This window comes from Panthera pardus, unplaced genomic scaffold (genome assembly GCF_024362965.1).
Source record: "Panthera pardus isolate Hobbes unplaced genomic scaffold, ASM2436296v1 HiC_scaffold_299, whole genome shotgun sequence".
In the NCBI taxonomy this organism is placed as follows: Eukaryota; Metazoa; Chordata; class Mammalia; order Carnivora; family Felidae; genus Panthera; species Panthera pardus.
In genome coordinates, this window is record NW_026526875.1 from 37,654 (window position 1) to 61,655 (window position 24,002).

The 24,002-nt window shown below is 36.7% G+C and overlaps 2 pseudogenes; both read left to right on the plus strand.

Annotated features, from left to right (window-relative positions):
• LOC128774144 (ankyrin repeat domain-containing protein 26-like) overlaps positions 1–7,946 on the plus strand; it is a 44,018-nt pseudogene extending 36,072 nt beyond the window's left edge.
• A 2,660-nt stretch (positions 7,947–10,606) lies between these two features.
• The window catches only part of LOC128774141 (ankyrin repeat domain-containing protein 26-like), a 50,179-nt pseudogene continuing 36,783 nt past the window's right edge, over positions 10,607–24,002 (plus strand).

Genomic DNA, 24,002 nt, shown 5'->3' on the forward strand with positions numbered 1-24,002 from the left:
GGAAGACAGAAAGGGCAGATTCTGCCTCCAGTGCCTTGGTGACTGTTACAAGCTAATTGCCTCTGTAGCTGTTTTAGTTCTTTCTGATCACACTCTGCCATCTACTATCTCCCCTAGAGATTGTTGGTCTCAATGATTCGTCAGTGTCAGATGCTCAGTTTCTTTGAGATAATGAGTGAAATGTACAAGAGTGGTGAAAGCAAACGCTTGAAAATGTCTTTGAGGGATGGTTTAGTTTTATATCTGTGAACAGGTTTCCTAAATATAAGTATGTATATATAATGGCATCCTGAAGGATCCTGTCAGTACAGCCACTCCAGAAGACAGCAAGTATTATTTGTTAAGCCATGTACATCACTGATAGCCACTTCTCTCCCTTTCCTGGTCTGAATTGTTAGGAATCCCCCTGGAATCATAAGCATTTCTTTAGAACAATTTTAAAAGTATAATTTTAGATAGTAGGTGTGCTGTGTCACATGTTCAGTGTTAAAACACTGTTCAAAGGCAAATGCTATTTACTATTATGGAAACTTAAAAAACGTAAGTCATTTAGGAAAGATTTAGGTAAAAAGAAAATGTATTTGTGTTTTTTTAATCTTCACAGGGCTAAGGAGAGACTGCCAGAGAGCAAATACAAAACTTCTTGAGGAGAGACAGCAGCACCAAACTTTACTCAGGACCCTTAGTGTGAGCCCAGGCCTGGAACCACCTTATTGTGGACATTTTGAAAATAATTTAGTGCTCAATGGAAACCTTACTCCAAGAGGGAACTTAGTGATTCCTACCTTAAACCCACGGCCGTCATATGACTACTGGGAGACTTCCTTGTGGAAGGTGAGTTATATTATCTGTTTTAGTTTGGGTTTCAGATATCTGATATAATAGTTGCTTTTAATTTGGTGAAATTCTGAGTTGTTTAAGTAACTAATACATATGAAGTAAAAGTCATAATTATATGTGCTAAGAAAGAACTGAGGTAAATTTTATATATATATTTTAGTCCCTTGATCTCTCATTTCCAAGAGATACTAATTTTTATTTTATTTTAGCGAGAGAATGAGTGAGTGCATGCAGGGGAGGGGCAAAAGGAGAGGGAGAAAGAGAATCCCAAGCAGGTTTCATGCTCAGCACAGAGCCGAATGTGGGGCTCAGTCTCAAAACCATGCGATCATGACCTGAGTCAAAATCAAGATTTGGACACTAAAAACAACTGAGCCACCCAGGTGCACCACAAGAGACACCTAGCATTAACTCTATTCAGTAAATATAACTAGACTGACCCATGTTAAATTTCTTGAAAAGCTTTCATTTAAATTTGATTTTAGAAAGTAAATGTTATTGCCTGCTAACCGCAGGTACACTCAGATGCTTGGACTTATTTTCAGTTGGCAGTGGTTCATAAACATTTGAAAGTTTTGCTATAATCCAGTTTTTGCACCCCTGTGTGTCAGTGAATGATCGTCCTCCAAACACTTAACGACCTATGAATGTTTACTATTTAGAAGAATCCATGGGGGTGCCTGGGTGGCTCAGTCAGTTCAGCGTCTAACTCTTGATCTCAGCTCAGGTTTTGATCTCAGGGTCATGAGTTCAAGTCCTGCATTGGGCTCTACACTAAGCATGGAGGCTACTTAAAAAAAAAAAAAAAAAAAAAAAAAAAAAGAATCCACGGTAAGTCCTTTTTATGAATGAAATCAACTTGTAACACTAAAAAGGTTAATTTCTCTTTTAAGTTAAAAGATTTGCTGTTTTCTTACACGAGAATACATCTTTAATTGCTTTCTTACTTATGGCACTCTTTTTTCTTTTTCCTTTTTTTTTTTTTTGACTTATACCACCTTTGTTTCAACTTTCATAAAATATCTTGCTGAGCGATTGTAGAGCATTTTATAAATAGCTAAATCAAACAAATATTTGAATTTTTAAAATGAAGCTTTTATTTCTTCAAATGAGTTCTTTGCCCGTTTCTCTTTTCTTTTTCTGGAACCCCTTGAATGCAAGTATTATTACACTGGATGTTGTCCCACAGGTCCCTTAACCTAGCCTCATTTTTAAAATTCTCTCTTTTTTTTTTTTTTTTTTTTTGGCTTGGATGATTTCTACTACCCTGTCTTGCAAATTGTTGATCTGTTCTTCTGCATCTTCTTATCTGCTGTTGATTCCCTCTAGTGTATTCGTCATTTCTGTTATTGTATCCTTCAGCTCTGATTGGTTCTTTTTTATATTTTCTATCTCTTTGTTGATGTTATCACTGGATCCATTCATTCTCCCAAGTTCACGGAGCATCTTTATGACCGTTACCTTGAACTCTTTATGAGGTACATTACTTATCTCTGTTTCACTTAGTTTTTTTTCTTCTTTTGTCATGTTCTTTCATTTCAGATGTACTCCTCTGTGTCCTCAGTTTGTCTGACTTTCTATGTTTGTTCCTAAAATGGTTCCTTTCAACTTTTTCTCTCTTTCGAGTTGGCGTGGCCTTTGAACAATGTACGTTAGTTATGAAGTCAAGGAAGAAGAGAATGTTTCTGTAAGTGCTGTCTAGTCATTTTTCTCGGTGGAGCTGTGACAGGTGACACTGGGTAGGCGGCAAGTAACCCTGCTCTTCTCGTTCTAAATTCAGAACACAGGAGACAGGGAGATGGAGAGAAACTTAGTAGCTTTATTACTAATACACACTAACAAATTGGAGGATATGATTTAGGTTATGTTAGCCACTTTGGGCTTCCTCCTAAATTGGGCACTTCCCCACACAGTTGTAAATTGAGGAAACAATTGCTTGACCCCCACCCCGGGGGCCGGGTGCTTACCACAGAGCTGAGAGCAGACCCAAATTCATGTTACTGTGGGCAGGCACATCTTTTTCAAAGAGGAGATTCAGAAACACGTAAGCACTGCTTAGCTCCTTCTCCCAAATTCACCCGTTAGGTAATTCTCCCTTCCCGTCGGGAGGGAGGGGTAGAGATAAGTCCACATGTGAGACGTGAAGGTTCACCTATAATTTCTGACTGGATTTAAATTATAAATAAAGTGAATTGTGTCTTTTGTACATACCAACGAATGATGAGAGGTTAGGCAAAAGCATGCTAGATGGGAAAGAGAAATCTGTGTTGGGTTTGAAATTTTGCTATAAATAACCACACCATGGGTTCACTCATTTGTTGATTGATTTTGATAAACCAAATTTTCTTTGGAAGAAATAATTCTTTCAGGAAGAATTTCCTCAGTTTCAGCTTGCTTGCTTCACCTAAAGATTTTCTCTTTCGAGTTCTCTGTCCTGTGGTTTAAAAAAGTTGTGCTTAAAAATTGACTGCTACTAAAAGGAGTTAACATAATTTCTGTTCCTTTATTTTTATTGATGACTTTAAAATTTGTAATTTAGTTTTAGAGCTACTATTGTGGGCCTCATACCTAAACATTATTGAGCCACATGACAAAGTTTTATGTATTCATTTTCTCTGAGTTATTCTTAAAATACACGTATTTTTCCTGACTATGAGGAAGTAACGGGCATAGAACTCTAGGCCTGGTAAGACCACACGTGTATTCCTGGTCTGCATCTAGTTGGATTCATGACCTCAGGCAAAGTACACTCTCTCTGAGCCCTTTTTGTCTATTACGCAAAATTCGGGACTTTGACTAAATTAGTGACTTTTATACCTTCAAAATAATTTTTTTTCAAAGAATAGAATGTATTTTTTTTTTGCATTAAACTATATTGTGTAAAACAGAGAGAAGTAGAGCTGTCTAACTAAAGGAGAGATGGAGACTACGGCTGTGACTTCCTTGTCCCTCAATCCTGCAGTGCCCCCAACCGAACCTTAGATTTCTATGGGCCATATTTGAATGCTAACAGTTAATGAGAAAATCCTTCTAATTAAAAATCCTTTAAAAATGTTCTTTGAATTAAAATTTGCTGATATATATTTTTTCTGTGTATAATTTTCTCAGCCTCTTATATTTCTGATCAATGGAAAGGTATACATAAAAGTACACGTGTTCTTATTCATGGACTTGAAAGCTATTTTCGCCATTGAAACACAGTTTTTACCTAGAAATAAACATAAAGGTCACAGAGGTAAATATTTAGGAAAAGAGCTTTTGGGGAAAAGATGCAACATTACCTTGGTAGCTCCTTAAGTCATGTCATATAAAAAACGTGGTTTATATTTTATATCGTATTTATTAATGGTAACACAAAATTGTTTGAATAAAGCCTTCCCCCATCATCTGGTATTAAGTTATTAATTTTTAAGTCTGGTATAGTAATGTTGTCCCATTCATTTTATAAGGCCCGAATATAATGCTATTGTCAAAAAAGTGTTATGTTTCCTCAAAAACTTAAAAATAGATATTCATGAATCCCACTACTGCGTATTTACCCAAAGAAAATGAAAACAGTAATTTGAAAAGTTGTATGCATCCCTATGTTTATGGAAACATTGTTTGTGATAACCAAAATAGGGAAGCAACCTAAGTGTCCATGGAGAGATGAATGGATAAAGACAATGTGTAGTATGTATACAATGAAATATAGCTCAGCTATCACAAAGAATGAGATCTTGCCATTTGTGACAACATTGATAGACCTAGAGGGTATTATGCTAGGTGAAATAAATCGGAGAAAGACAAATAAACACTATCTGATTTCACTTACATGTGGAATATAAAAAAACAAAACAAGTGAACAAACAGAATCATAACTACAGAGGACAAATTGGTGGTTGCTAGAGGGGAGGTGCAGTTATAAAGTAAATAAGTCACAGGAATGAAGAATACAGCATATGGAATATCATCAAAAATATTGTATTAATGTTGCATGGTGACAGAGGGTAACTACACGTACGGTAGCAAGCATAGCATAGTGTATACAATTGTCCAATCTGAATTTGTATACTGAAAAACTAGTGTAACATTGTATGTCAACTATACTCCAATTAAAAAAAGGTATTAGGGAAAACAGTCTCTGAAAATACTGGGAAACATGTCAGCTAAAACATTTGTCCTCACACCCAAATTTGTAAAGACATTGGAATCCTTATCACCACAGTGTTGACTATGTTCAGTACACTATTTTGGAGCCAGATTGGGGCATTCAGGGAGAGGCTAACTTGTCTAAGGAAGATCTAAATAAGAACATTCTAGACAGGAACAGTTGTAATATACACTTGACCCTTGACCAACATGGTTTTGACCTGTGCGGGTCTACTTTACTTACACATGGATTATTTTTGGATAGTGTACAGTATTGTAAGTGTATTTCCTCTTCCTTCCGTTTTTCTCAATGTCATTTTTTGCCCTAGCTTATTCTACTGGACAAAACACGTATGAATCGACTGTTTATGTTACCGGTAAGGCTTCCGGTCAACAGTAGGCTATTAGTAATTAAGTTTTGGGGGGATGAAAAATTGTATACAGGTTTGTGAATGTACCCCAACCCCTGTGTTATTCAAGGGTCACCTGTAGTCAAGTGTTTCAAAACTTGGTCCTAATTTGGAGAAAGGAAACAAAGTTACAATTGAAAATTTTATACTGTTTTCCTTATCTGTAATTGAGAAAGTTATAAATCAGAAGCTAAGTTTGAAAACTGTTGTAACCCTCTATTTTTCCTTTCTTCAAGGAGATTTTCTGAAATCTTTGTGTGCATATGAAAAGAAATAAGTGTTTTAGTCATAATACAGATAGCAAAATATTTTTACTCAAATTTTTGCCAATAGAAGTTCCACATGACAGTATGACAGTCCCACTTTCTTCATTTTATATATATTTAAGAGTCAGTCCTGAAAAACTAATAGCAAAAAGCATTCCTTCAAATTTTGTTTTTCTAAGAGTGAAAAAATGGAAAGCCCATTTTAAGGAACAATTCATTAAGGTAAAAACCTGATTAAACTTTCACAAATGGCAGTTTTTCTAATCATTTCCAAGTAATAATTCAGTATACCATATGAATCTTGTTTAAACTTTTTTGTACCAGTAAGATCAAACATCACCTTTCAGAGATTATACATATTCAATAGATCAATATTAATTGTGCTTTTTATCAGATTCGCTTAAATAGCATTATATATGTATTATACACATATTATATGTAATATATATGTATTATATATTACACACACACATATATATATACATATATGTACATATATGTATGTGTGTGTATGTATGTATGTATGTATCTGTTCTCCATTATCTAAAACTAAAATAAAATAGGAATTTATTTTATTCATGTGATTGTCTTCCTATTTAAGCAATCCCTAACTTTGGTTTAATCTCTACAAGTATTATTTCAAGACCACATGTCGTAAGCTATATATAATTCCTACAATGACTTTTGTTTACCTTACACATTCTAAATAATATTTGGCTTATTTCAGACGCAGCGGGAGTTGGAGAAAAGAATAACCAGAGCACTAGAAGAAGGTATGTTGCCAAAATGTATGAAGTTAGATATCATTGATTTCTGAAATAAACTATAAATAGTAAATGGCATCCCTTTCCATTGTTTGGATAATAGATGCTACATTCACATTTTTTTGTACATAGCTAATAAAAAATGTAAAAGCATGAGCATAATGAAGAACACACTTCTTCCTCATTTAGTCCTCATGTGTCATAGCTCTTTTAAAATCTCCCACAAGTCTAGGGGCACCCAGGTGGCTCAGTCGGTTGGGCGACTGATTTCAGCTCAGGTGGGTTCAGGCCCCACAGAGGGCTCTGTGCTGAAAGCTCGGAGCCTGGAGCCTGCTTCAGATTCTGTGTCTCCCTCTCTCTGTGCCCCTGCCCGCTTGTGGTTTGTCTCTCTCTCAAAAATAAATAAACGTTAAAGAAGTTTTTTTCAATCTCCCTAAGTCTATATATCTGTTATTATTTCTGGCGACAATCTTCCTTCACTGGTGCCATCCCTGTGGAACTGTCAACCTGCACAAGTCTCAGAAAAGGTGTGCTTTATCAAATTGTTGTTTCTGCTAGTGATAGAAGACCCAAAAAGCCAAAGTCGTCTTAGTAATGCTTGGTTAAGTAATTAGAGGTCATATAGCTGTCACTTGACAGGTAACGGGTTTCAATCTTCACTCATTGACTTTGTCATTGCTTTTGCCCTTGGGTAAAACTTCAAGTTCCTTAGCATGGAACGAAAACACCCAGATCAGTTTGCTTCTTGCCAGATTATTCAGCCTTGTCTCTCACTATTTGCCCTACTCTGCTGCTTTGCTCTAGCGCCTTGTCAAACTAAACTACTCATAATTAATTGCACAAGTGTTCTTCCTCACTTCTAGCTCTTTGTATGTGCTTCTTCCCTCTACCTAGCATACTTTTTCCTTATCCTTCAGGTATCAGCTGACATATCACCTTCACCAAAGAGCAGACAATATTGACACAAAGCTGGGATGTCCCTTCCATATGTTCCAGTAGTGCTGTGTTTCATACCTGTCACTTACATCTGTATACTTGGCTCTGTTTGGAAATGCCTGTTTGATTTTTCGGTTTATAGTTTATGATTGTTCAGGGTGGACTGTGTCCTCATCTTGTACTTTCATCTTGTAATGAAAAAAACAGAAACTCTGACATTTATCCACAATAGCAATTAATTCAGTGTGCAACCCTGAGCAAAATATATTTAATACTAATCTTGGGTTTCATATTGCAGTTGTACGTAGGTATTTTTCATTTTTCTTAACACTCATAAAGGCCCCAACTTTGTTTTTTCTATTTCCTTTCCTTTCCTTTCCTTTTCTTTTCTTTTCTTTTTTTTTTAATCACTTGTAGTGAAAAGTATTTTGGAGAAAGAAGATAATTCTTTCTTTTCCTTTTCAGCTGCTACCAAATTTGAATGAGGATCCTGTAGAAATCCTTTAGTATCTACTGATGATTCAATTCTAAATCAAGATCCAGTATGGAAAGCGTCATGAGAATATGTACAGATTTTGAACAAAAATTATACAATTTGAAAAATAAATAGAAAAAATTTACTGGATGCTTACAAAACATTTTCATTGCTTCCCAATTGAACACACTATACGGCAAAATCTTGATTAAAGGAAAAAGTTTTTGTATCATATGTGTGTAATGAAAATCTTTATAATATTTTAAACTATGTTTCTTGGCATCTCATTAACTTTTAAGCACATTTTGTACGTGGAAACTACCACTAGAGGGTTTTACATACATCAGACTGCTCCACTACCAGCGGTTTAAACAGCACCCAAACAACCAAGTTGTCATTAATACTTCAGTAGTGTTCATGGATGGCTTTTTGTTTTTCCCAATTTTTATGACTATATGTGGGCCTAAAGATTTAGACGTTATGTTGATATATTCCTGCTATGGCTATTGCCAATGTTTGTACATATTACAATTTTTTTAATACTACCATAAAACCTATCTATAATTTTAATTGTAAACACTGATTCGTAGCTCTTTCCACATGGAGAAATAAGATTTGCCTAAGGCTTTTCAACTTTTCTATTTATTTATTTATTTATTTATTCATTTATTTATTTTTGATTTGCTTTTTGGAAACAAAGTTAGAGACAAGAAAAATTAGAGAAAACAAAACAAAAAAAACTCCCCCCCCCCCCGCCCCAGAGCCATTTGCAAGTAAACTGCTAATGGGATGCCTGATTCCTGTAGCATTTAAATCCTACAAGTCAGTACATTCCACATAACTACCATACAACCTTCACAATCAGAACATTAACTCTAATACACTCGACTCTTAAACAACGGGGTTAAGGGCTCTGACCACGCCCCCCACAGTCAAAAAGCCATGAACAACTTTTGACCCCCAAAGACTTAACCACTACTACTACCAGTAATCTTTTGTATATTATACGTATCATACTATATTCTTAAAGTAAGCTACAGAAAATAATACCATGAAGAAAATTATAAAAGAAATTACATTTCCAGTACTGAAAAAAAAAAAAAATCTGTGTGTAGTCAGTGCACCCATTAAAACTCTTTTGTTCAAGGGTTCAGTATAATTCTATCATTTATTCCTCATAATTCTTTTTAAGTTTGGTCACTTATCTGTAGTATACGTTATACCAAGGAAGGTCCTGTTTAGAGCCATGTATTGAATTGTGTGTCTTAGTCTCTTTCACTCCAGAACAGTTCCTTTGTCTTTCCTCGACTTTCATGACTTTTAACCTTTTGACGAGTAAATTCCAGTAATGTGGAATGTCTTTCAATGTGGATTTTTCTTAGGCTTCCTTATGGTAAAATTCAGACCATACATGTTTAGCAAGAGTATCACTACAACCTACTCTTTGCATCCTATCATGTGACCTACAATTTTGATTTGTCCCCATACTGGTGATGTTAATGTTGGCCACCGGAGGTAGTATCTGCCAGGTTTCTCGCCTGGAATGTTAACTTTCCACTTTCCAATTATTTAGTATTTTATGGGGAAGTACTTTGAGACATGTAAATATCTCCTTTCTCAGACACCCTGTGCCAGGCCACCTCTTCTGCAGATGACTTGCCCCCCTGCAGGTTCTGAAAACCCCCACTGGGCTATTCTTCCCCTGTGCAGATGCCTCCCTACCCTGTTCAGGCTGTGATACTTCATTATTCTATACCATTCACTTTTCAGGGATGCTCTCACTTGAGCTCCAACACTGTGCAGGGTGACTGTCCTACACATAATGCCTTCCCCATTCTAAGCTCTAACACCTCACTCTGGACCCCCACAACTCCATGCCTCTGTTTCTAGGACTGGGAACTAAAATGTTGGGGATGAGAAAGAAGAAAGGAAGAAGGGCTCCACAGGTCTTTTATAATCAACTTGGCAAGCTCTCCAAAGCCGGTTCTCATTGGAATTGCATCGAATCGGCCAACAGTTTGTAAGGAAAGACATTTCTTATACTGATTTTTCCAAACAACTAGTCTTTTAATTATCTAAGATTATTCCCCACAATATATTGTTTTTTACTCGAGTGTTTTATCTGCAGATTCTTTTGGATTTGGTACATGCAGTGACATATAATCTATAAATAGTGGCATTTTTCTTTCCAATTCCTAGAGCTTTCATTTTTTTTCTTTCCTACTACAAGAATGACGTTGAGTAAATGTGAGGATAGTGAGTGTTCATGTCTTCTTGAAATTGCAACATGTAAAAGTAGTTTTCTATAACTATGTAGATAGTGGGGTTTTTAAAAGTGTGCGTCTTTTATTAGTCTCTTAGTTTGCTCTTGCCGTTTACAACAGATCACCATCCACACAGTGTCTTAAAGCCACACGCATTTATCTCACATTTTTATGGGCCAGAAGCTAAGCAATGGCTTAGCTGGGTCCTTTGTTCAGGTTCTCACAAGGCTGTACTCAAGGTGTCTGCTAGACTGCGCTTCCCCATTTGGGTGCTTCAACGGGGAAGAATCTGCTTCCAAGCCCATTGAGTTTGTTTATAAGAGAATTTCCTTGTGACCGTATGACTGGACTCATTTCCACAGCTCTTTGCTAGCTGGAGGCTAGTTGGAGGCTTAGGTCCTAAGCGTTCCCAGACACTTGTCTTAGTCTTTTTGGGCTGCTCTAACAAAATACCATAGGCTTATGAAAAAAAAAAAAAAAAGTTTTATTTTTCACAGTTCTGGAGGCTGGGAAGTCCAAAATGAAGGCACTGGCAGATTCAGTGTACAGCGACGGCCTGCTTCCTGGCTCATGGACGCTGGTCTTCCTGCTTGGCACAGGGCCAAGGGAGCTCTCACAGCCCTCCTTTATAAGGGCACTAATCCCATTCATGAGGGCTCCACCTTCGTGACTTCATCATTTCCCAAATCCCCCACTTCTAAATACTATCACGTTGAACATTAAGAGTTAACACATGAATTTGGGTGAGTGGGGACACAAATATTCAGCCTAGAGCAAGGCTGTTCCTTGTTCTTGGCCACGTAGACTTCCTCAATACGGCCGCTTAGTTTAGGAGGCCAGCAAGGAGAATGTCACTTCAGCGAAAGCTCAGTCCTCCTTGAAGGGTGTTCACGTGATTAGATCAGGGTTGCCTAGCATAATCCTCCTTTTGATTAACTCTGAATTAACTGAATTATGTCTGCAATTTTCCTTTACATGTGCCATGTTCTAATAGCTAGAGTCAAGTCACAGATCTTAAGCGAAAAGATTTATAAAGAAAAGGTGACAACACTAAAGGGCAGATACTATGGGGTCACTTAGGGTCTTTCTGCTACAAGTATATTAAGGAAGTTCTCTTATAATACTAGTTTTCTAAGTTCTGTCATGAATGAATATTGAATGTTAAAAGATGTTTATTTCACATCTATTGAGATAATTTTTTTAACTGTTTATTTTTGAGAGAGACCAAGCAAGCCAGCAGGGGAGGGGCAGAGAGAGAGGGAGACAGGATCTGAAGCAAGCTCTGCGCTGACAGTGGCGAGCCCAATGTGAACCCCACGTGGGGCTTAAACTCACATACTGTGAGATCATGACCTGAGCCTAAGTTGGATGCTTAACCGACTGAGCTACCCAGGTACCCTGAGATAAGTTTTTAAAATATTTGTGAATGGGGGGAGGGGCCAAGATGGCGGAACAGCATGGAAGTTTTGTGTGTGTCTCCCATCCATGAAATACAGCCAGGCCAACACGAAACCATCCTACACACCTAGAACACTGATTGGAGGACTAACACAACAATCTGCACAACCCGAACCACAGAATTCAGCAGGAATTTACCCCAAAAGAAAGAGCATGAAGAAACCACAGCCAGGGATTTAATCAACACAGATACAAGCAAGATGTCTGAACCAGAATTTAGAATCACGATAATAAGAATATTAGCTGGGGTCGAAAATAGATTAGAATCCCTTTCTGCAGAGATAAAAGAAGTAAAAAATAGCCAGAATGAAATTGAAAATAATACAACTGAGCTGCAATCCGGATGGATGCAGTGGCAGCAAGGATGGACAAGGCAGAACAGAGAATCCATGATATACAGGACAAACTTATAGAGAATAACGAAGCAGAAAAAAAAAAGAGGGAGATGAAGGCAAAAGAGCATGATGTAAGCATTAGAGAAACCAGTGACTCATTAAAAAGGAACATCAGAATCATAGGGGTCCCAGAAGCGGAAGAGAGAGAAATAGGGTTATTAAGGTTATGTGAGCAAATGATAGCGGAAAACATTTACAAAACCTGGGGAAAGACACAGACATCAGAATCCAGGAAACACAGAGGACCCCCATTAGATTCAACAAAAACCGACCAACAAGGCATATCATAATCAAATTCACAAAATACTCAGGCAAGGAGAGAATCATGAAAGCAGAAAGGAAAAAAAAAAAAAGTTCCCTAACCTAAAAGGGAAGACAGATCAGGTTTGCAGCAGACCTATCCACAGAAACTTGGCAGGCAAGAAAGCAGTGGCAGGATACATTCAGTGTGCTGAATCAGAAAAATATGCAGGGGCGCCTGGGTGGCTCGGTCGGTTAGGCGTCCAATTTTGGCTCTGGTCATGATCTCGCAGTTTGGATGCCTTTTATTTCCTTTTCTTGCCTGACTGCTTTGGCTAGGACTTCCTCTATCCTGTTGAATAGGAGTGGTCAAGTGGGAAACTTTGCCTTGTTCTTGAACTTAGAGTAAAAGCTTTCCGTTTTTTACCACTGCATATGATGTTGGCTATGGGCTTATCATATTGGACTTCATTATGTCCAGGTGTGACAATTCAGTACGCACTTTGTTGAGAGTTTTTATCCTGAAAAGATGAATTATGTCAAATGCTTTTTCCTCACATGCTGGGATGATGATATAATTTTTTTTTTATCCTGTTAATGCGGTATATCAAATGTATTTATTCAATTTGATTTCTGAAGGATAATTTTGCTGAGTAAAGTATTCTTGATTGGTAGTCTTTTTTCTCTTAGCACTTTGGATATGTAATCCCACTGCCTCCTGGCATGTAAGGTTTCTGCTGAGAAGTTGTGAATAGCCTTATGAGGGTTCACTTGTAGTCACATAGTCTTTCCTCACACTTTTTCATTATTTTTACTTTGTTCTCTGCTGACTGGATAATTTGATAGTTCCTGTCTTTAAATTCACATTTTTTTTTGGTTGATCCATTTCCTGTCAGTGATCACTCTTGCTTTTTTCATCTCCTTCATTATACTCTTCAGCTCCAGGATTTTTGTTTAGTTAGTTTTTACTATGTCCAGCTCTTTGTTAAGCTTCTCCTTTTATTCATAGAGTGTTTTTCTGATTTTACTGAATTGGCTTTTTGTGTTTTTCTTGTAACTCACTGAGTTTCCTTAAAACTGCTATTTTTGAATTCTCTTTTGAACAAATTACAGATCTCCATGTGTTTCTGATTGATTATGGAAGATTATTGTGATCCTTTGATGGTATCATATTTCCTTGATATTTTATATTCTTTGTAGTTTTGCATTGCTGTCTTTGCATTTGAAGTAGCAGTCACCTCCTCCAGTCTTTAATGACTACCTCTTCAGTGTGTCCAAACCTGATTTTTTTGCTCCAGTGGGATGCTGGAAATTCTCTGCAGGAGACCTGGTTTTCCAAAAAGCCTCTCTCATCCACGGGTGATTATCTTAGAGAGTGTTTTCTAGGGAGGGCTTCCCAGATGTGGCTGAGAGGGAGGGGCTGGAGGCACTTTATGGGCTATTGCTAGGTCCACAGATTAGACTGTAGTATGTCAGCCTGTTACCTGATGCACGGGTAGGCAAGACTTTTCCTCGGTCCCTTGGAATATAGTGCTAGGTTCCCACAGCTCCTGCAAAGGCAGTTTTGCCCGTGGGTGGATAAGATGCCAGTTTGTTGTAGGTCGGGAGACGCAACAAGGTACATCTTATTCAACTATGATACTGATATCGCTCTGACATATGGGTATTTTAAAAGAGTTTTTCCCCTAAGATATTTCACTGATTTCTCCTTTCTTGTTATATGGACCTCATGCTACTTTAAAACTTTGTTGAAATTAAGCATTCTTATATTTAAAAGCAAAGCCAAAAATAGAGCACACATCTAGTTATTACTCCCATGTCTAAGAGTCCCTGCCTTTAGGCAATGAACTCTAACTTTTTAGTGTAACCTTCAAGTTTCTTCAGAATTTCTTTCCTGACTGATCTCTTACTACTTGCTTCCATGTATTTTATGATGTTTTTCCAAGTTCCTAAAAGCTTATACTTTTTCCTTTCAAGGCACCTAGATGCCATCTGTGTAATCTTTGTGCTCACATTCTAATCTCTAAGAAAATGGTTTTCTCCCGTTTCTTTCCCTGGTGACCTCTGTTGTTTATTTTCCCTCTTCAGTAAAGCCTTTCTTGTCCTCACAGCTTTTCACATGTCCATTCTTACAAATCACATTGTATTCTAATTGTATATTTACCTGTGTTTGAAGCAACAGATGAGTATTTCCTTGTGTATGGTTGGTACTTCAGCACTGTTCTCTGAATTAATCAAATTAAGTCAGATGGGTAAAATTCAGAACTTGATGAAGATTGTCTTTTTATTCTTTATCAGTAAAATTATTAGAAAGCATTGGCTTTTTTATGGCTTTTTAATGACTTTGCTTTTTAAGGAAGGAACCTGGTTTACATATGAAGAAGTTAAAGAAAGGTGAAAATGAAAAAGGGACTTCAAAAGTATCTGTGATCACATCAGTGTTGCAGAAGGCAGATTCCCTAACTGGTGGTCCACTACAAAAGAATGATTGCAGCCATTTCATTGAAAAGGATCAGCAAGAAATCAGGTAAAAATCTATAAATTCTTTATGTGCCTGTGAAGGAATTTTAGCAGTGATTACCTTTTGTGGAAATAAAGTGCTGTAGTGTAGGTAGGTCCAAGCTAAAGCAAGAAATACTCAACATATCAAACACACTGCTTGAAAATTTATGATGAAGGTAAGTGACTTTGTCAAGGAGCAGTTTCAGTAGTCACCATGGAAGCATGGAAGATGAGTAACTGTAAACAACTCCTTAGAGCATTTATTTGGGAAAGGTAATAGAGAAATGGATGATAACTGAAAAAGAATGTGAATTGCAAAGGCATTTTCTTTCTCTTTTTATTTTAAGATGGGAGCTTTTAGAGTGTGTATTCTGTTGGAAATGATCAATAGAGATAGACATGGTTAGTTAATTTAATATTGTTTGCTTTTCCAAACATTAGGAAGTTTGTTGATTGTATTACATTATCTTTTAAAGATTATAGTAATTGTCTTTAGTACTCTTATTCATGTGATTTTGTGCAAGAAGTTGGTTTATTCTGAATTGGTTCCACAATGGGGTATTCTCATACAATTGAATATGCAGATTTAAAAATATATATGTATGTTTGCAAGTGTGTATATATATATTTATATATATATTTATATATATATTTATATATATATGGCTATATAATTTCTGACATGTATGTATATGTATATTTATTATATGTATATTATATGTATAATAGACATATTGTATGTATATGTATATGCATAATATACAAATTAAATGTATAATTTCTTATATATGTATATATAAGTATATGTGTATAAGTTCTATATGTATATATTTGTATACACACACACACACCCTTATCATAAATGTATGCAAACACTGAGGCCATTCTGAATAAAACTAATCCTTCCTTGATGCTTTTAAATATGCAGTGCCTTTGATAATATCACAAATAGCTATGATTTTGTTAAGGACTTTAAAGTATCTGGTTCTATTAACTTAATATTATTTCGGTTCTGGGGAAAGGGGAAGATTTTGTTCATTTACAATTGGAAAATAAACTAGTAATCCATAACAGATTATTCCTTTTGGACTAGAGAGCTCTAAATTACAAAAACCATGCTTCCTGTACCAACAGTGCCATTGACACAGATTGTATGCTCAATAAGTATGTGTTGAATGTGGGAATAAACAGTGGAATGGATGAATGAACGAATGCCTGTTGAGGAACTTCTCTAGAAGAAGCAAATCTTTAGTTTATTGAAAGTATATTTCCCATCTTGCCAAGTATAAAGTCTCTTAAAAATATGTAAGATTCAGAAATTGTTATATATCACTATAGCTAGAAATCGAATCATAATATAGATTCATTTGCTGTCATATTAGTTAGAAACACTGGAGTATTACTTTAACCACATAGTATAAAACACATGCTTTGAAGGCACATTCCTGGGTTTGAATTCAGGGTCTGTTTTTGGCCAGCGACGAGGGCTTCTTGGGCAAGTCCCTTCGACTTTCTGTGCCTCATTTTCTTCCTGTGTAAAATACCTAATATAATAACCTACTTCATAGGATTGTTGTGGGGCTTCAATTACCTTGAAGACATGTAAAGTGCTCATAGTAATGCCTAGAGAGTAGCTGCATAGTGACTCTTCAACACGTTAATATCATGATTGTTAAAAAGGGGTTCTTTCATATAGGGAGTTAACTTGCACTTTCCAAGTAGGTTTTAGTGCCAGTAAAAGCTTATTTTTAGTAAAATGACAACACAAACAATGGTATCATTCCTATCAAATAATGCTAGTAGCATTAGGATTTTCCTTTGCTTTTTTTAGTTTTTACCTAACGTTAGTACTTTGTTGTGCTTGCTTCAGCAGCACATATATTAGAACTGGATACACCTAATCCTTTGTTAATATTAGCAGTAGTATGTTTTCGATATGGTTTAATGTTACTCTGTTGTTTAATCCCCTTTGTAGAAAATTAGTTTCAAATGCAGAGATTTTATATCAGAAGCAATAGGTTTAGATAGGCTTTGTATTTTAAGTATTTAATATTTGCCTGAAAAGAATTGTTGGGTTTTTTCAGACCTGCAAAGAAAATTTCTAAGAAAAAGAACAAGGTAAGCAAAAGAGACAATGTAATTTTATTTTATTTATTATTTATTTTATTTTTATTTTATTATATCATTTTGATACATATTTGTTAGGAATATTGTTCAGTGGCAAAAAATTATGAAAGATGTAGTGAAAAAATAGAAAATCTTCCTTTGTTGTAGAGACATTTGCTGTGAAAAAGTTACTTAGAAATACTAGCTATGGATAACAGTGTCTTTTTGATAAAAATCCGTTCTTTTAAAAAGTCTCTGTGGTTTCGCTTTTAAATGTTCATTCACTTATTTTTAAAATGTATTTTGAGAGAGAGCACGCACAAGTGGGGGAGGGGCCGAGGGAGAGGGGGAGAGAGAATCCCCAGCAAGCTCCATGCTGTCCTTGTGGAGGTCAACGTGGGACTCAAACTCAGGAACTCTGAGGTCATAACCTGAGCCAAAATGGAGTCGGATGCTCAACGGACTGAGCCACTCAGATGCCCCTGTTTTTGCTTTTATAAAAAGATGGCTATTTATCACTTCTCTACACCTAGTATATTTTATAAATATTTGGGGGACATTTTGAAATGGTATTATTCATTGGTAGGTCAAAAAGCAAATTACTTCTATGGATGACCTTGTCGGCTTCATTCAGTCATCTGAAACAGCTTCAGAGCATTGTGAGTTGTCTTACTCTAAGAATTTCATGTTGCTGATTGAACAACTTGGCATGGATTGTAAAGGTAGGAAGCCTTTTTACGTACATTGCTGTAGTAATATGTGCACACCTTGCCTACTACTGCACCATAGAGCACTGCTGTATTATAGAGCTGCTCATCTCAGAAATATGTTTTATATTAAAATAAAAGGAGAACTATTGTATCCTCTCAGCCAGAGAGTCGTCATTTCTACTGTACCTTTCTTAGTGGGAATGGCACATCTAATGTGTTTAACTCTGCTTCTCTTCTGTGCCTTCACCCAGGTCAGGTCATTATTTTTCTCCTAGATGACTGAAATAACCTCAGGAATGTTTTCCCTGCCATTCTACCTCCCAGGACCTTGGTCTACACTGCAACCATAATTAGTATATGTTTTAAAAAATGTGTCTTTCATCATGGTACCCCCTTGCTTAAAGCATAGCTATTACTTCTCATTGCTATTAGGTTAAAGGCCACAGTCCTCTGGCTTCATCTTGTATGGTTTTACATCCTTCTTTCCGTCTGTGTCTTATCCAATGTTTTAGACGTTCTTCCTGTGAAAGAGCTTTTTGTTTCCAACAGCTTTAGTTAGGTAAACTGCACATATATGAAGTGTGTCATTTGATAGTTTTGACATATGTTTACACGTATGAAACGATAACCATAATCCAGACAGTTAACGTATTCATCACCCTTAAAAATCTCATGTCCCTTTAGAGTCCCTTACTATGAAGCTGCCAAATTGTTTTCTAAAGGAGTAGTATGGTTTTCCATTCCCACCAGCAGTCTGTGTCAGCACCAATTCCTACATACATATTCATGAACACTTAGTATTGTCAGCTTTTTAAATCCTAGCCATTCGGATGGATATTTAGTATATATCTCATTATGGTTTCAATATACATTTCCCTAATAACGGATGATGGTGAGCATATTTTCCTGTGCTTGTTTGCCATCTGTGTATCTTCTTTGAATTGTCCAAATCTTTGGTTTTTTAAAAAATTTGTTTGTTTGTGTTCTTAATTGTTGAGTTTTCAGAATTCTTTGTATAATCTAGACACAGTTCCTTCTTATTTTGTTTTCTTTTTTTTTTTGTGGTTGTTGTTGTTGTTTCCACTGAGGCATTTTATTTGCACATATATATTACATCCCTAGAAAAAGAATCCCAGGATTTCCCCTTCTGTGTGTTTTCATCTTGCTTCTTCATTGTCCATGACTGTAGCTGAGGTGGTCAGTATAATGAAACCAAACTGAGCAGATTATTCTGCCATTTTTCTAGATCTTTGCATTGTCCATCAATTCTGGGGCCAGTCACTCCATGCTTGCTTAACCTGCCTGTGATTTCACAACAATTTTCCCAACTCTGTGATCATCAATGATTTTAAATTCACCAGTGTAACCAGTGTAACCATCATCACAGTTAGAAAAAGGACAATGTCTTTGGAGCATGGCCTAGTAAGAACCTGGAGTTTGCTTCACTTTTCAGTATTATGCTTTGGGGAGCATCTGCCATGACATTCACATGCATCATGATGGTGGCACAGAAAGATGGTGGAAAGAGCTAGATACAGTTCCTTTCTCACCTCCCTTTTTTTTGCAAGGTTTTTCTTCTCCCACTCTGTGACTTTTCCTTGTCTCAACAGTGTTTTTGAAGAGCAGTTTTTCTTTTTGGTGAAGTCCAGTTTACATATGCATTTGTTCTTGTATGATTGTTGCTTTTGGTTTTCGTATCTAAGAAATATTTGCATAGCACAAGGTCACAAAGCTTTTATCTCATGCTTTCTTTTAGAAGTTTTATAGTTTTAGGTCTTACATTTAGATCTATGACCCATTTTATATTCTTTTTTATTTGTGATACAGAGTATGGACACAAGTTCATTCTTTTGCATATGGATATCTAGTTGTTCAAGCACCATTTATTGAAAAGGCTGTGTTTTCTCCACTTTATGCCATTGTTCCTTTGTCATAATCAGTTGGCCACATGTGTGAGGGTTTAAGTATTGGTTCTATTCTGTCTCATTGATCTCTTTGTCCATCTTTGTCCAAATATTATGCTGTTTTAATCACTGCCAGTTTATAAGGATTTTTGAAATCAGGTAGTGTTTGTCGTCTTGCTCTGTTCTTTTCAGTGTTCTTCCGCTACTCTGGATCCTTTGCATTTCCACGTGAATTTTAGATTCAGTTTGTCTGTTTCTTCAAACAAACAAACAAACAAAAACCAACTCTGGTGGTCTTCTGGAATTTAAGTTTAGATTATGTTGAATCTACACATTTATTTGGGGATAATTGACTTCTTGACAATATTGAATCTTTTAACCCCTGAACAGAGTATATATCTCTCCCTTGATATAGGCCTTTTAAAATTTTCTCAGTAATATTTTGTAGTGTTTAATATATAGGTCTTTCTGTCTTTTATGATATTAACTGTGATTGTTTTTTTTATTTTCAGTGCAGTTGTAAATAATATATCTTAAATTTAATTTTTTTTAATGTTTACTCTTGAGAGAGAGACAGAGCATGACTTGGGGAGGGGCGGAGAGAGAGGTAGACAGAATCTGAAGCAGGCTCCAGGCTCCAAGCTGTCAGTACAGAGCCCAACGTGGGGCTTGAACTCACCAACGGTGAGATCATGACCTGAGCCCAACTGAGCCACCCAGATGCCCCGAAATTTTAATTATTGATTCTTTATAGCTAATATATAGAAATACAGTTGATTTTTGTGTAAAGATTCTGTATCCTCCAACCTTGATAAATTTATATGTATAGATATATTTAATATTAGAGAGAGTACATGAGCAGGGGAGAGGGGCAGAGAGAGAGAGAAAGAGAGAGAGAGAGAGAGAGAGAGAGAGAGAGAGAATCTTAAGAACTCTCCATGCTCAGTGCGAGCCTGACATGGGGCTCCATCCCATGAGGCTGGGATCATAGCCTGAGCTGAAACCAAGAGACAGACATTCAACCGACTGAGAGATCCATGTGCCATGGTAAATTCTTGTATTAATTCTAGTAGCATTTTTCTTAATTCTGTCAAATTTTCTATATAAGCAAAGGTCATAAAAATTCATTTTTAACTACTATTTTACTAACAATGGTAAATACTGTAGACTTGTAGCCAATACATTCTCTGTCACAACTAATCAGCTTTGCCATTGTACTATAAGAGCAGCCAATAGATACTGCATAAATTAATGGACATGGCTGTATTTTGATAAAATTTAATTTACCAAAACAAGTAACGTGGCCCACAGGTTGGAGTTTGCCAACTTCTATTTTTTGACCATGTCGTTGCTAATAGAGACAGTTTCACTTCATTTTCTATCTGGATGTCCTTTGTTGCTTTATCTTGTTTGCCCTGATTAGAACTGCTAGTATAGTGCTGAACAAAAGAAGTCATTCAGTGAATGTCATTCCTGTCTTCTTCCTGATCTTATAGGAAATGCATTCAGTTTTTCACCATTATATACAACGTTAGCTGTAGAGTTATCATGACTTGTTTCGTTTTGTTTTGTTTTAAATCATTTTGAAGTTCCCTTGTATTCCACGATTGCCAAAAGTTTTTATCTGGAATGGATGTTGAATTTTGACAAGGAACTTATCTACGGAGATGATCATATAATTTTCTTTTTTAAAATTTGTTATTATGGTGAATAACACTAATTCGTTTTTGAAACTTAAACCAACTCTGCATTTCTGGGATAAACCCCATTTGTTAACAACAAATTATCTCTTAGTGTATTGTTAGATTCCCCTCCCCACATACACACATGGCTGTAGTTTAATTAATTAATTAATTAATTAAATACAATTTATTATCAAGTTAGCTAACATACAGTGTATTCATTGTGCTCTTGGCTTTGGGAATATATTCCCACGATTCATTACTTACATACCACACCCAGTGCTCATCCCAACAAGTGCCCTCCTCAATGCCCATCACCTATTCTCCCCTTTCCTCCACCCCTCCATGAACCTTCAGTTTGTTCCCTGTATTTAAGAGTTTCTTATTATTTAACTCCCTATCTGTTTGAAACTATTTCCCCCTTCTATTCCTCCATGTTCTTCTGTTATGTTTCTCAAAATCCACATTTGAGTGAAAATATATATGTTTTTCTCTGACTGATTTCACCTCACATACTACCCTCCAGTTCCATCCATGTCGTTGCAAATGGCACGATTTCATTCTGTCTCATTGCCAAGTAATATCTATTGTATATATAAACCACATCTTTACCCATTCATCAGTTGATGGACATTTGGGTTCTTTCCATAATTTGGTGATTCTTGATAGTATAAACGTTGGGGCACATGTGCCCCTATGAATCAGCACTCCTGTATCCCTTGGATATACGCCTAGTAGTGCAATTGCTGGGTTGTAGGGTAATTCTATTTTTAATTTTTTGAGGAACCTCCGCACTGTTTTCTGGAGCAGCGGCACCAACCATGCATTCCCACTGACAGTGCAAGAGAGTTCGCATTTCTGCACATCCTGACCAATGTCTGTTCCCTGAATTGTTAATTTTATCTACTCTGACCGGTGGGAGGTGGTATCCCAATGTGGTTTTGATTTGTATTTCCCTGATGATGAGCGACGTTGAACATCCTTTCATGTGCCTGTTGGCCATCTGGATGTCTTCTTTGGAAAAGTGTCTATTCATGTCTTCTGCCCATTTCTTCCCTGGATTATTTGTTTTTAGGGTGTTGAGTTTGGCCAATTCTTTCTAGAGTACGGGTACTAATCCTTTATCTAATATGTCATGTGCAGATATCTTCTCCCATTCCGTTGGTGCCTTTTAATTTTGTGGATTGTTTCCTTTGAAGTGCAGAAGCTTTCTACCTTGATGAGGTCCCAAGAGTCCAGTTTTGCTTTTATGTCCTTTGCCTTCGGAGGTGTGTTGAGTAGAAGTTGCTGTAGCCAAGGCCAAAGAGGTTGTGGCCTGTGTTCTCCTCCAGGGTTTTGATGGTTTCCTCTCTCACATTGAGACCTTTCATCCATTTTGAGTTTCTGCACGGTGTAAGAAACGTCCTGTTTCATTCTTCCGCATGTTGCTGTCCAGCCCTCCCAGCACCATTTGCTAAAGAGCCTTTTTCCCATTGGATACTCTTACCTGCTTTGCCAAGGTTTAGTTGGCCATACATTTGTGGGTCCATTTCTGGATTCTCTATTCCATTCGCCTTTGCGTCTCTTTTTGTGCCGACAGTATACTGCCTTGATGATTGCAGCTTTGTAGTAGAGGCTAACGTCTGGGATTGTGATGCCTCCAGCTTTGGTTTTCTTTTTCAACATTACTTTGGCTATCTGGGATTTTTGTGGTTCCATACAAATTGTAGGATTGTTTGTTCTAGCTCTGAGAATACTGGTGCAACCTTGATTGGGATTGCACTGAATGTGTAGATTGCTTTGGGTCGTTATCGACATTTTCACAATATTTCTTCTTCCAGTCCATGAGCATGGAATATTTTTCCATTTCTTTGTGTCTTCTTTAATTTCTTTGATATGTTTTCTATAGTTTTCAAGATACAAATCTCTTATAGCTTTGGTCAGGTTGATTCCTAGGTATTTTATGGTTCTTGGTGTAATTGTAAATGAGCTCGGTTTCTTGATTTCTCTTTCTGTGGCTTCATTATTGGTATATAGAAGTGCAATCAATTTCTGTGTGTTGATTTTGTATCCTGTGACTTCGCTGAATTCATTTATCAGTTGGAGCAGCTTTTTGGTGGAGTCTTTCGGGTTTTCCATGTAGAGTATCATGCCATCTGCGAAAAGTGTAAGTTTAACTTCTTCTTTGCCAATTTGGATGTGTTTTATTTCATTTTGTTGTGTGATTGCTGAGGCTAGGCCTTCCAACACTATGTTCAATAACACTGGTGAGAATGGACGTCCCTTTCGTGTTCCTTATCTTCGGCGGGCAGGGTAGGGGGGAAGTTCTCTGTTTCTCCCCATTGAGGATATTCACAGCAGGCTCCTCATATATGGCTTTTATGATGTTAAGGTATGTTCCTTGTATCCCAACTTTCTTGAGGGTTTCTTATTAACAAAGGATGCTGTATTTTGTCAAATGTTTTTTTTCTGTAATTATTGACAGGATCATATGAGTGATCGTATCCTTTCTTCTATTAAGGTGATGTATCATTTTGATTGATTTGCGAATATTGAACCAGCCCTGTAGCCCAGGAATGAATCCCACTTGATCATGGTGAAGAATTCTTTCATATACTACCGAATTGGATTTGCTAGTATCTTGTTAAGAATTTTGGCATCCATGTTCATCAGGAATATTGGCCTGTGATTCTCCTTTTTAGTGGGGTCTCTGTGTTTGGAATCAAGGTAATGCTAGCTTCATAGAAAGAGTCCGGAAGCTTTTCTTCCATTTGTTCAACAGCTGGAAAAGAATCGGTATTAACTCTGCTTTAAATGTCTGGTAGAATTCCTGGGGGAAGACTTCTGGCCCAGGAATCATATTTCTTGGGAGATTTTTGATAACTGATTGAATTTCTTCTCTGGTTATGGGTATGTTCAAATTTTCTATTTCTTCACATT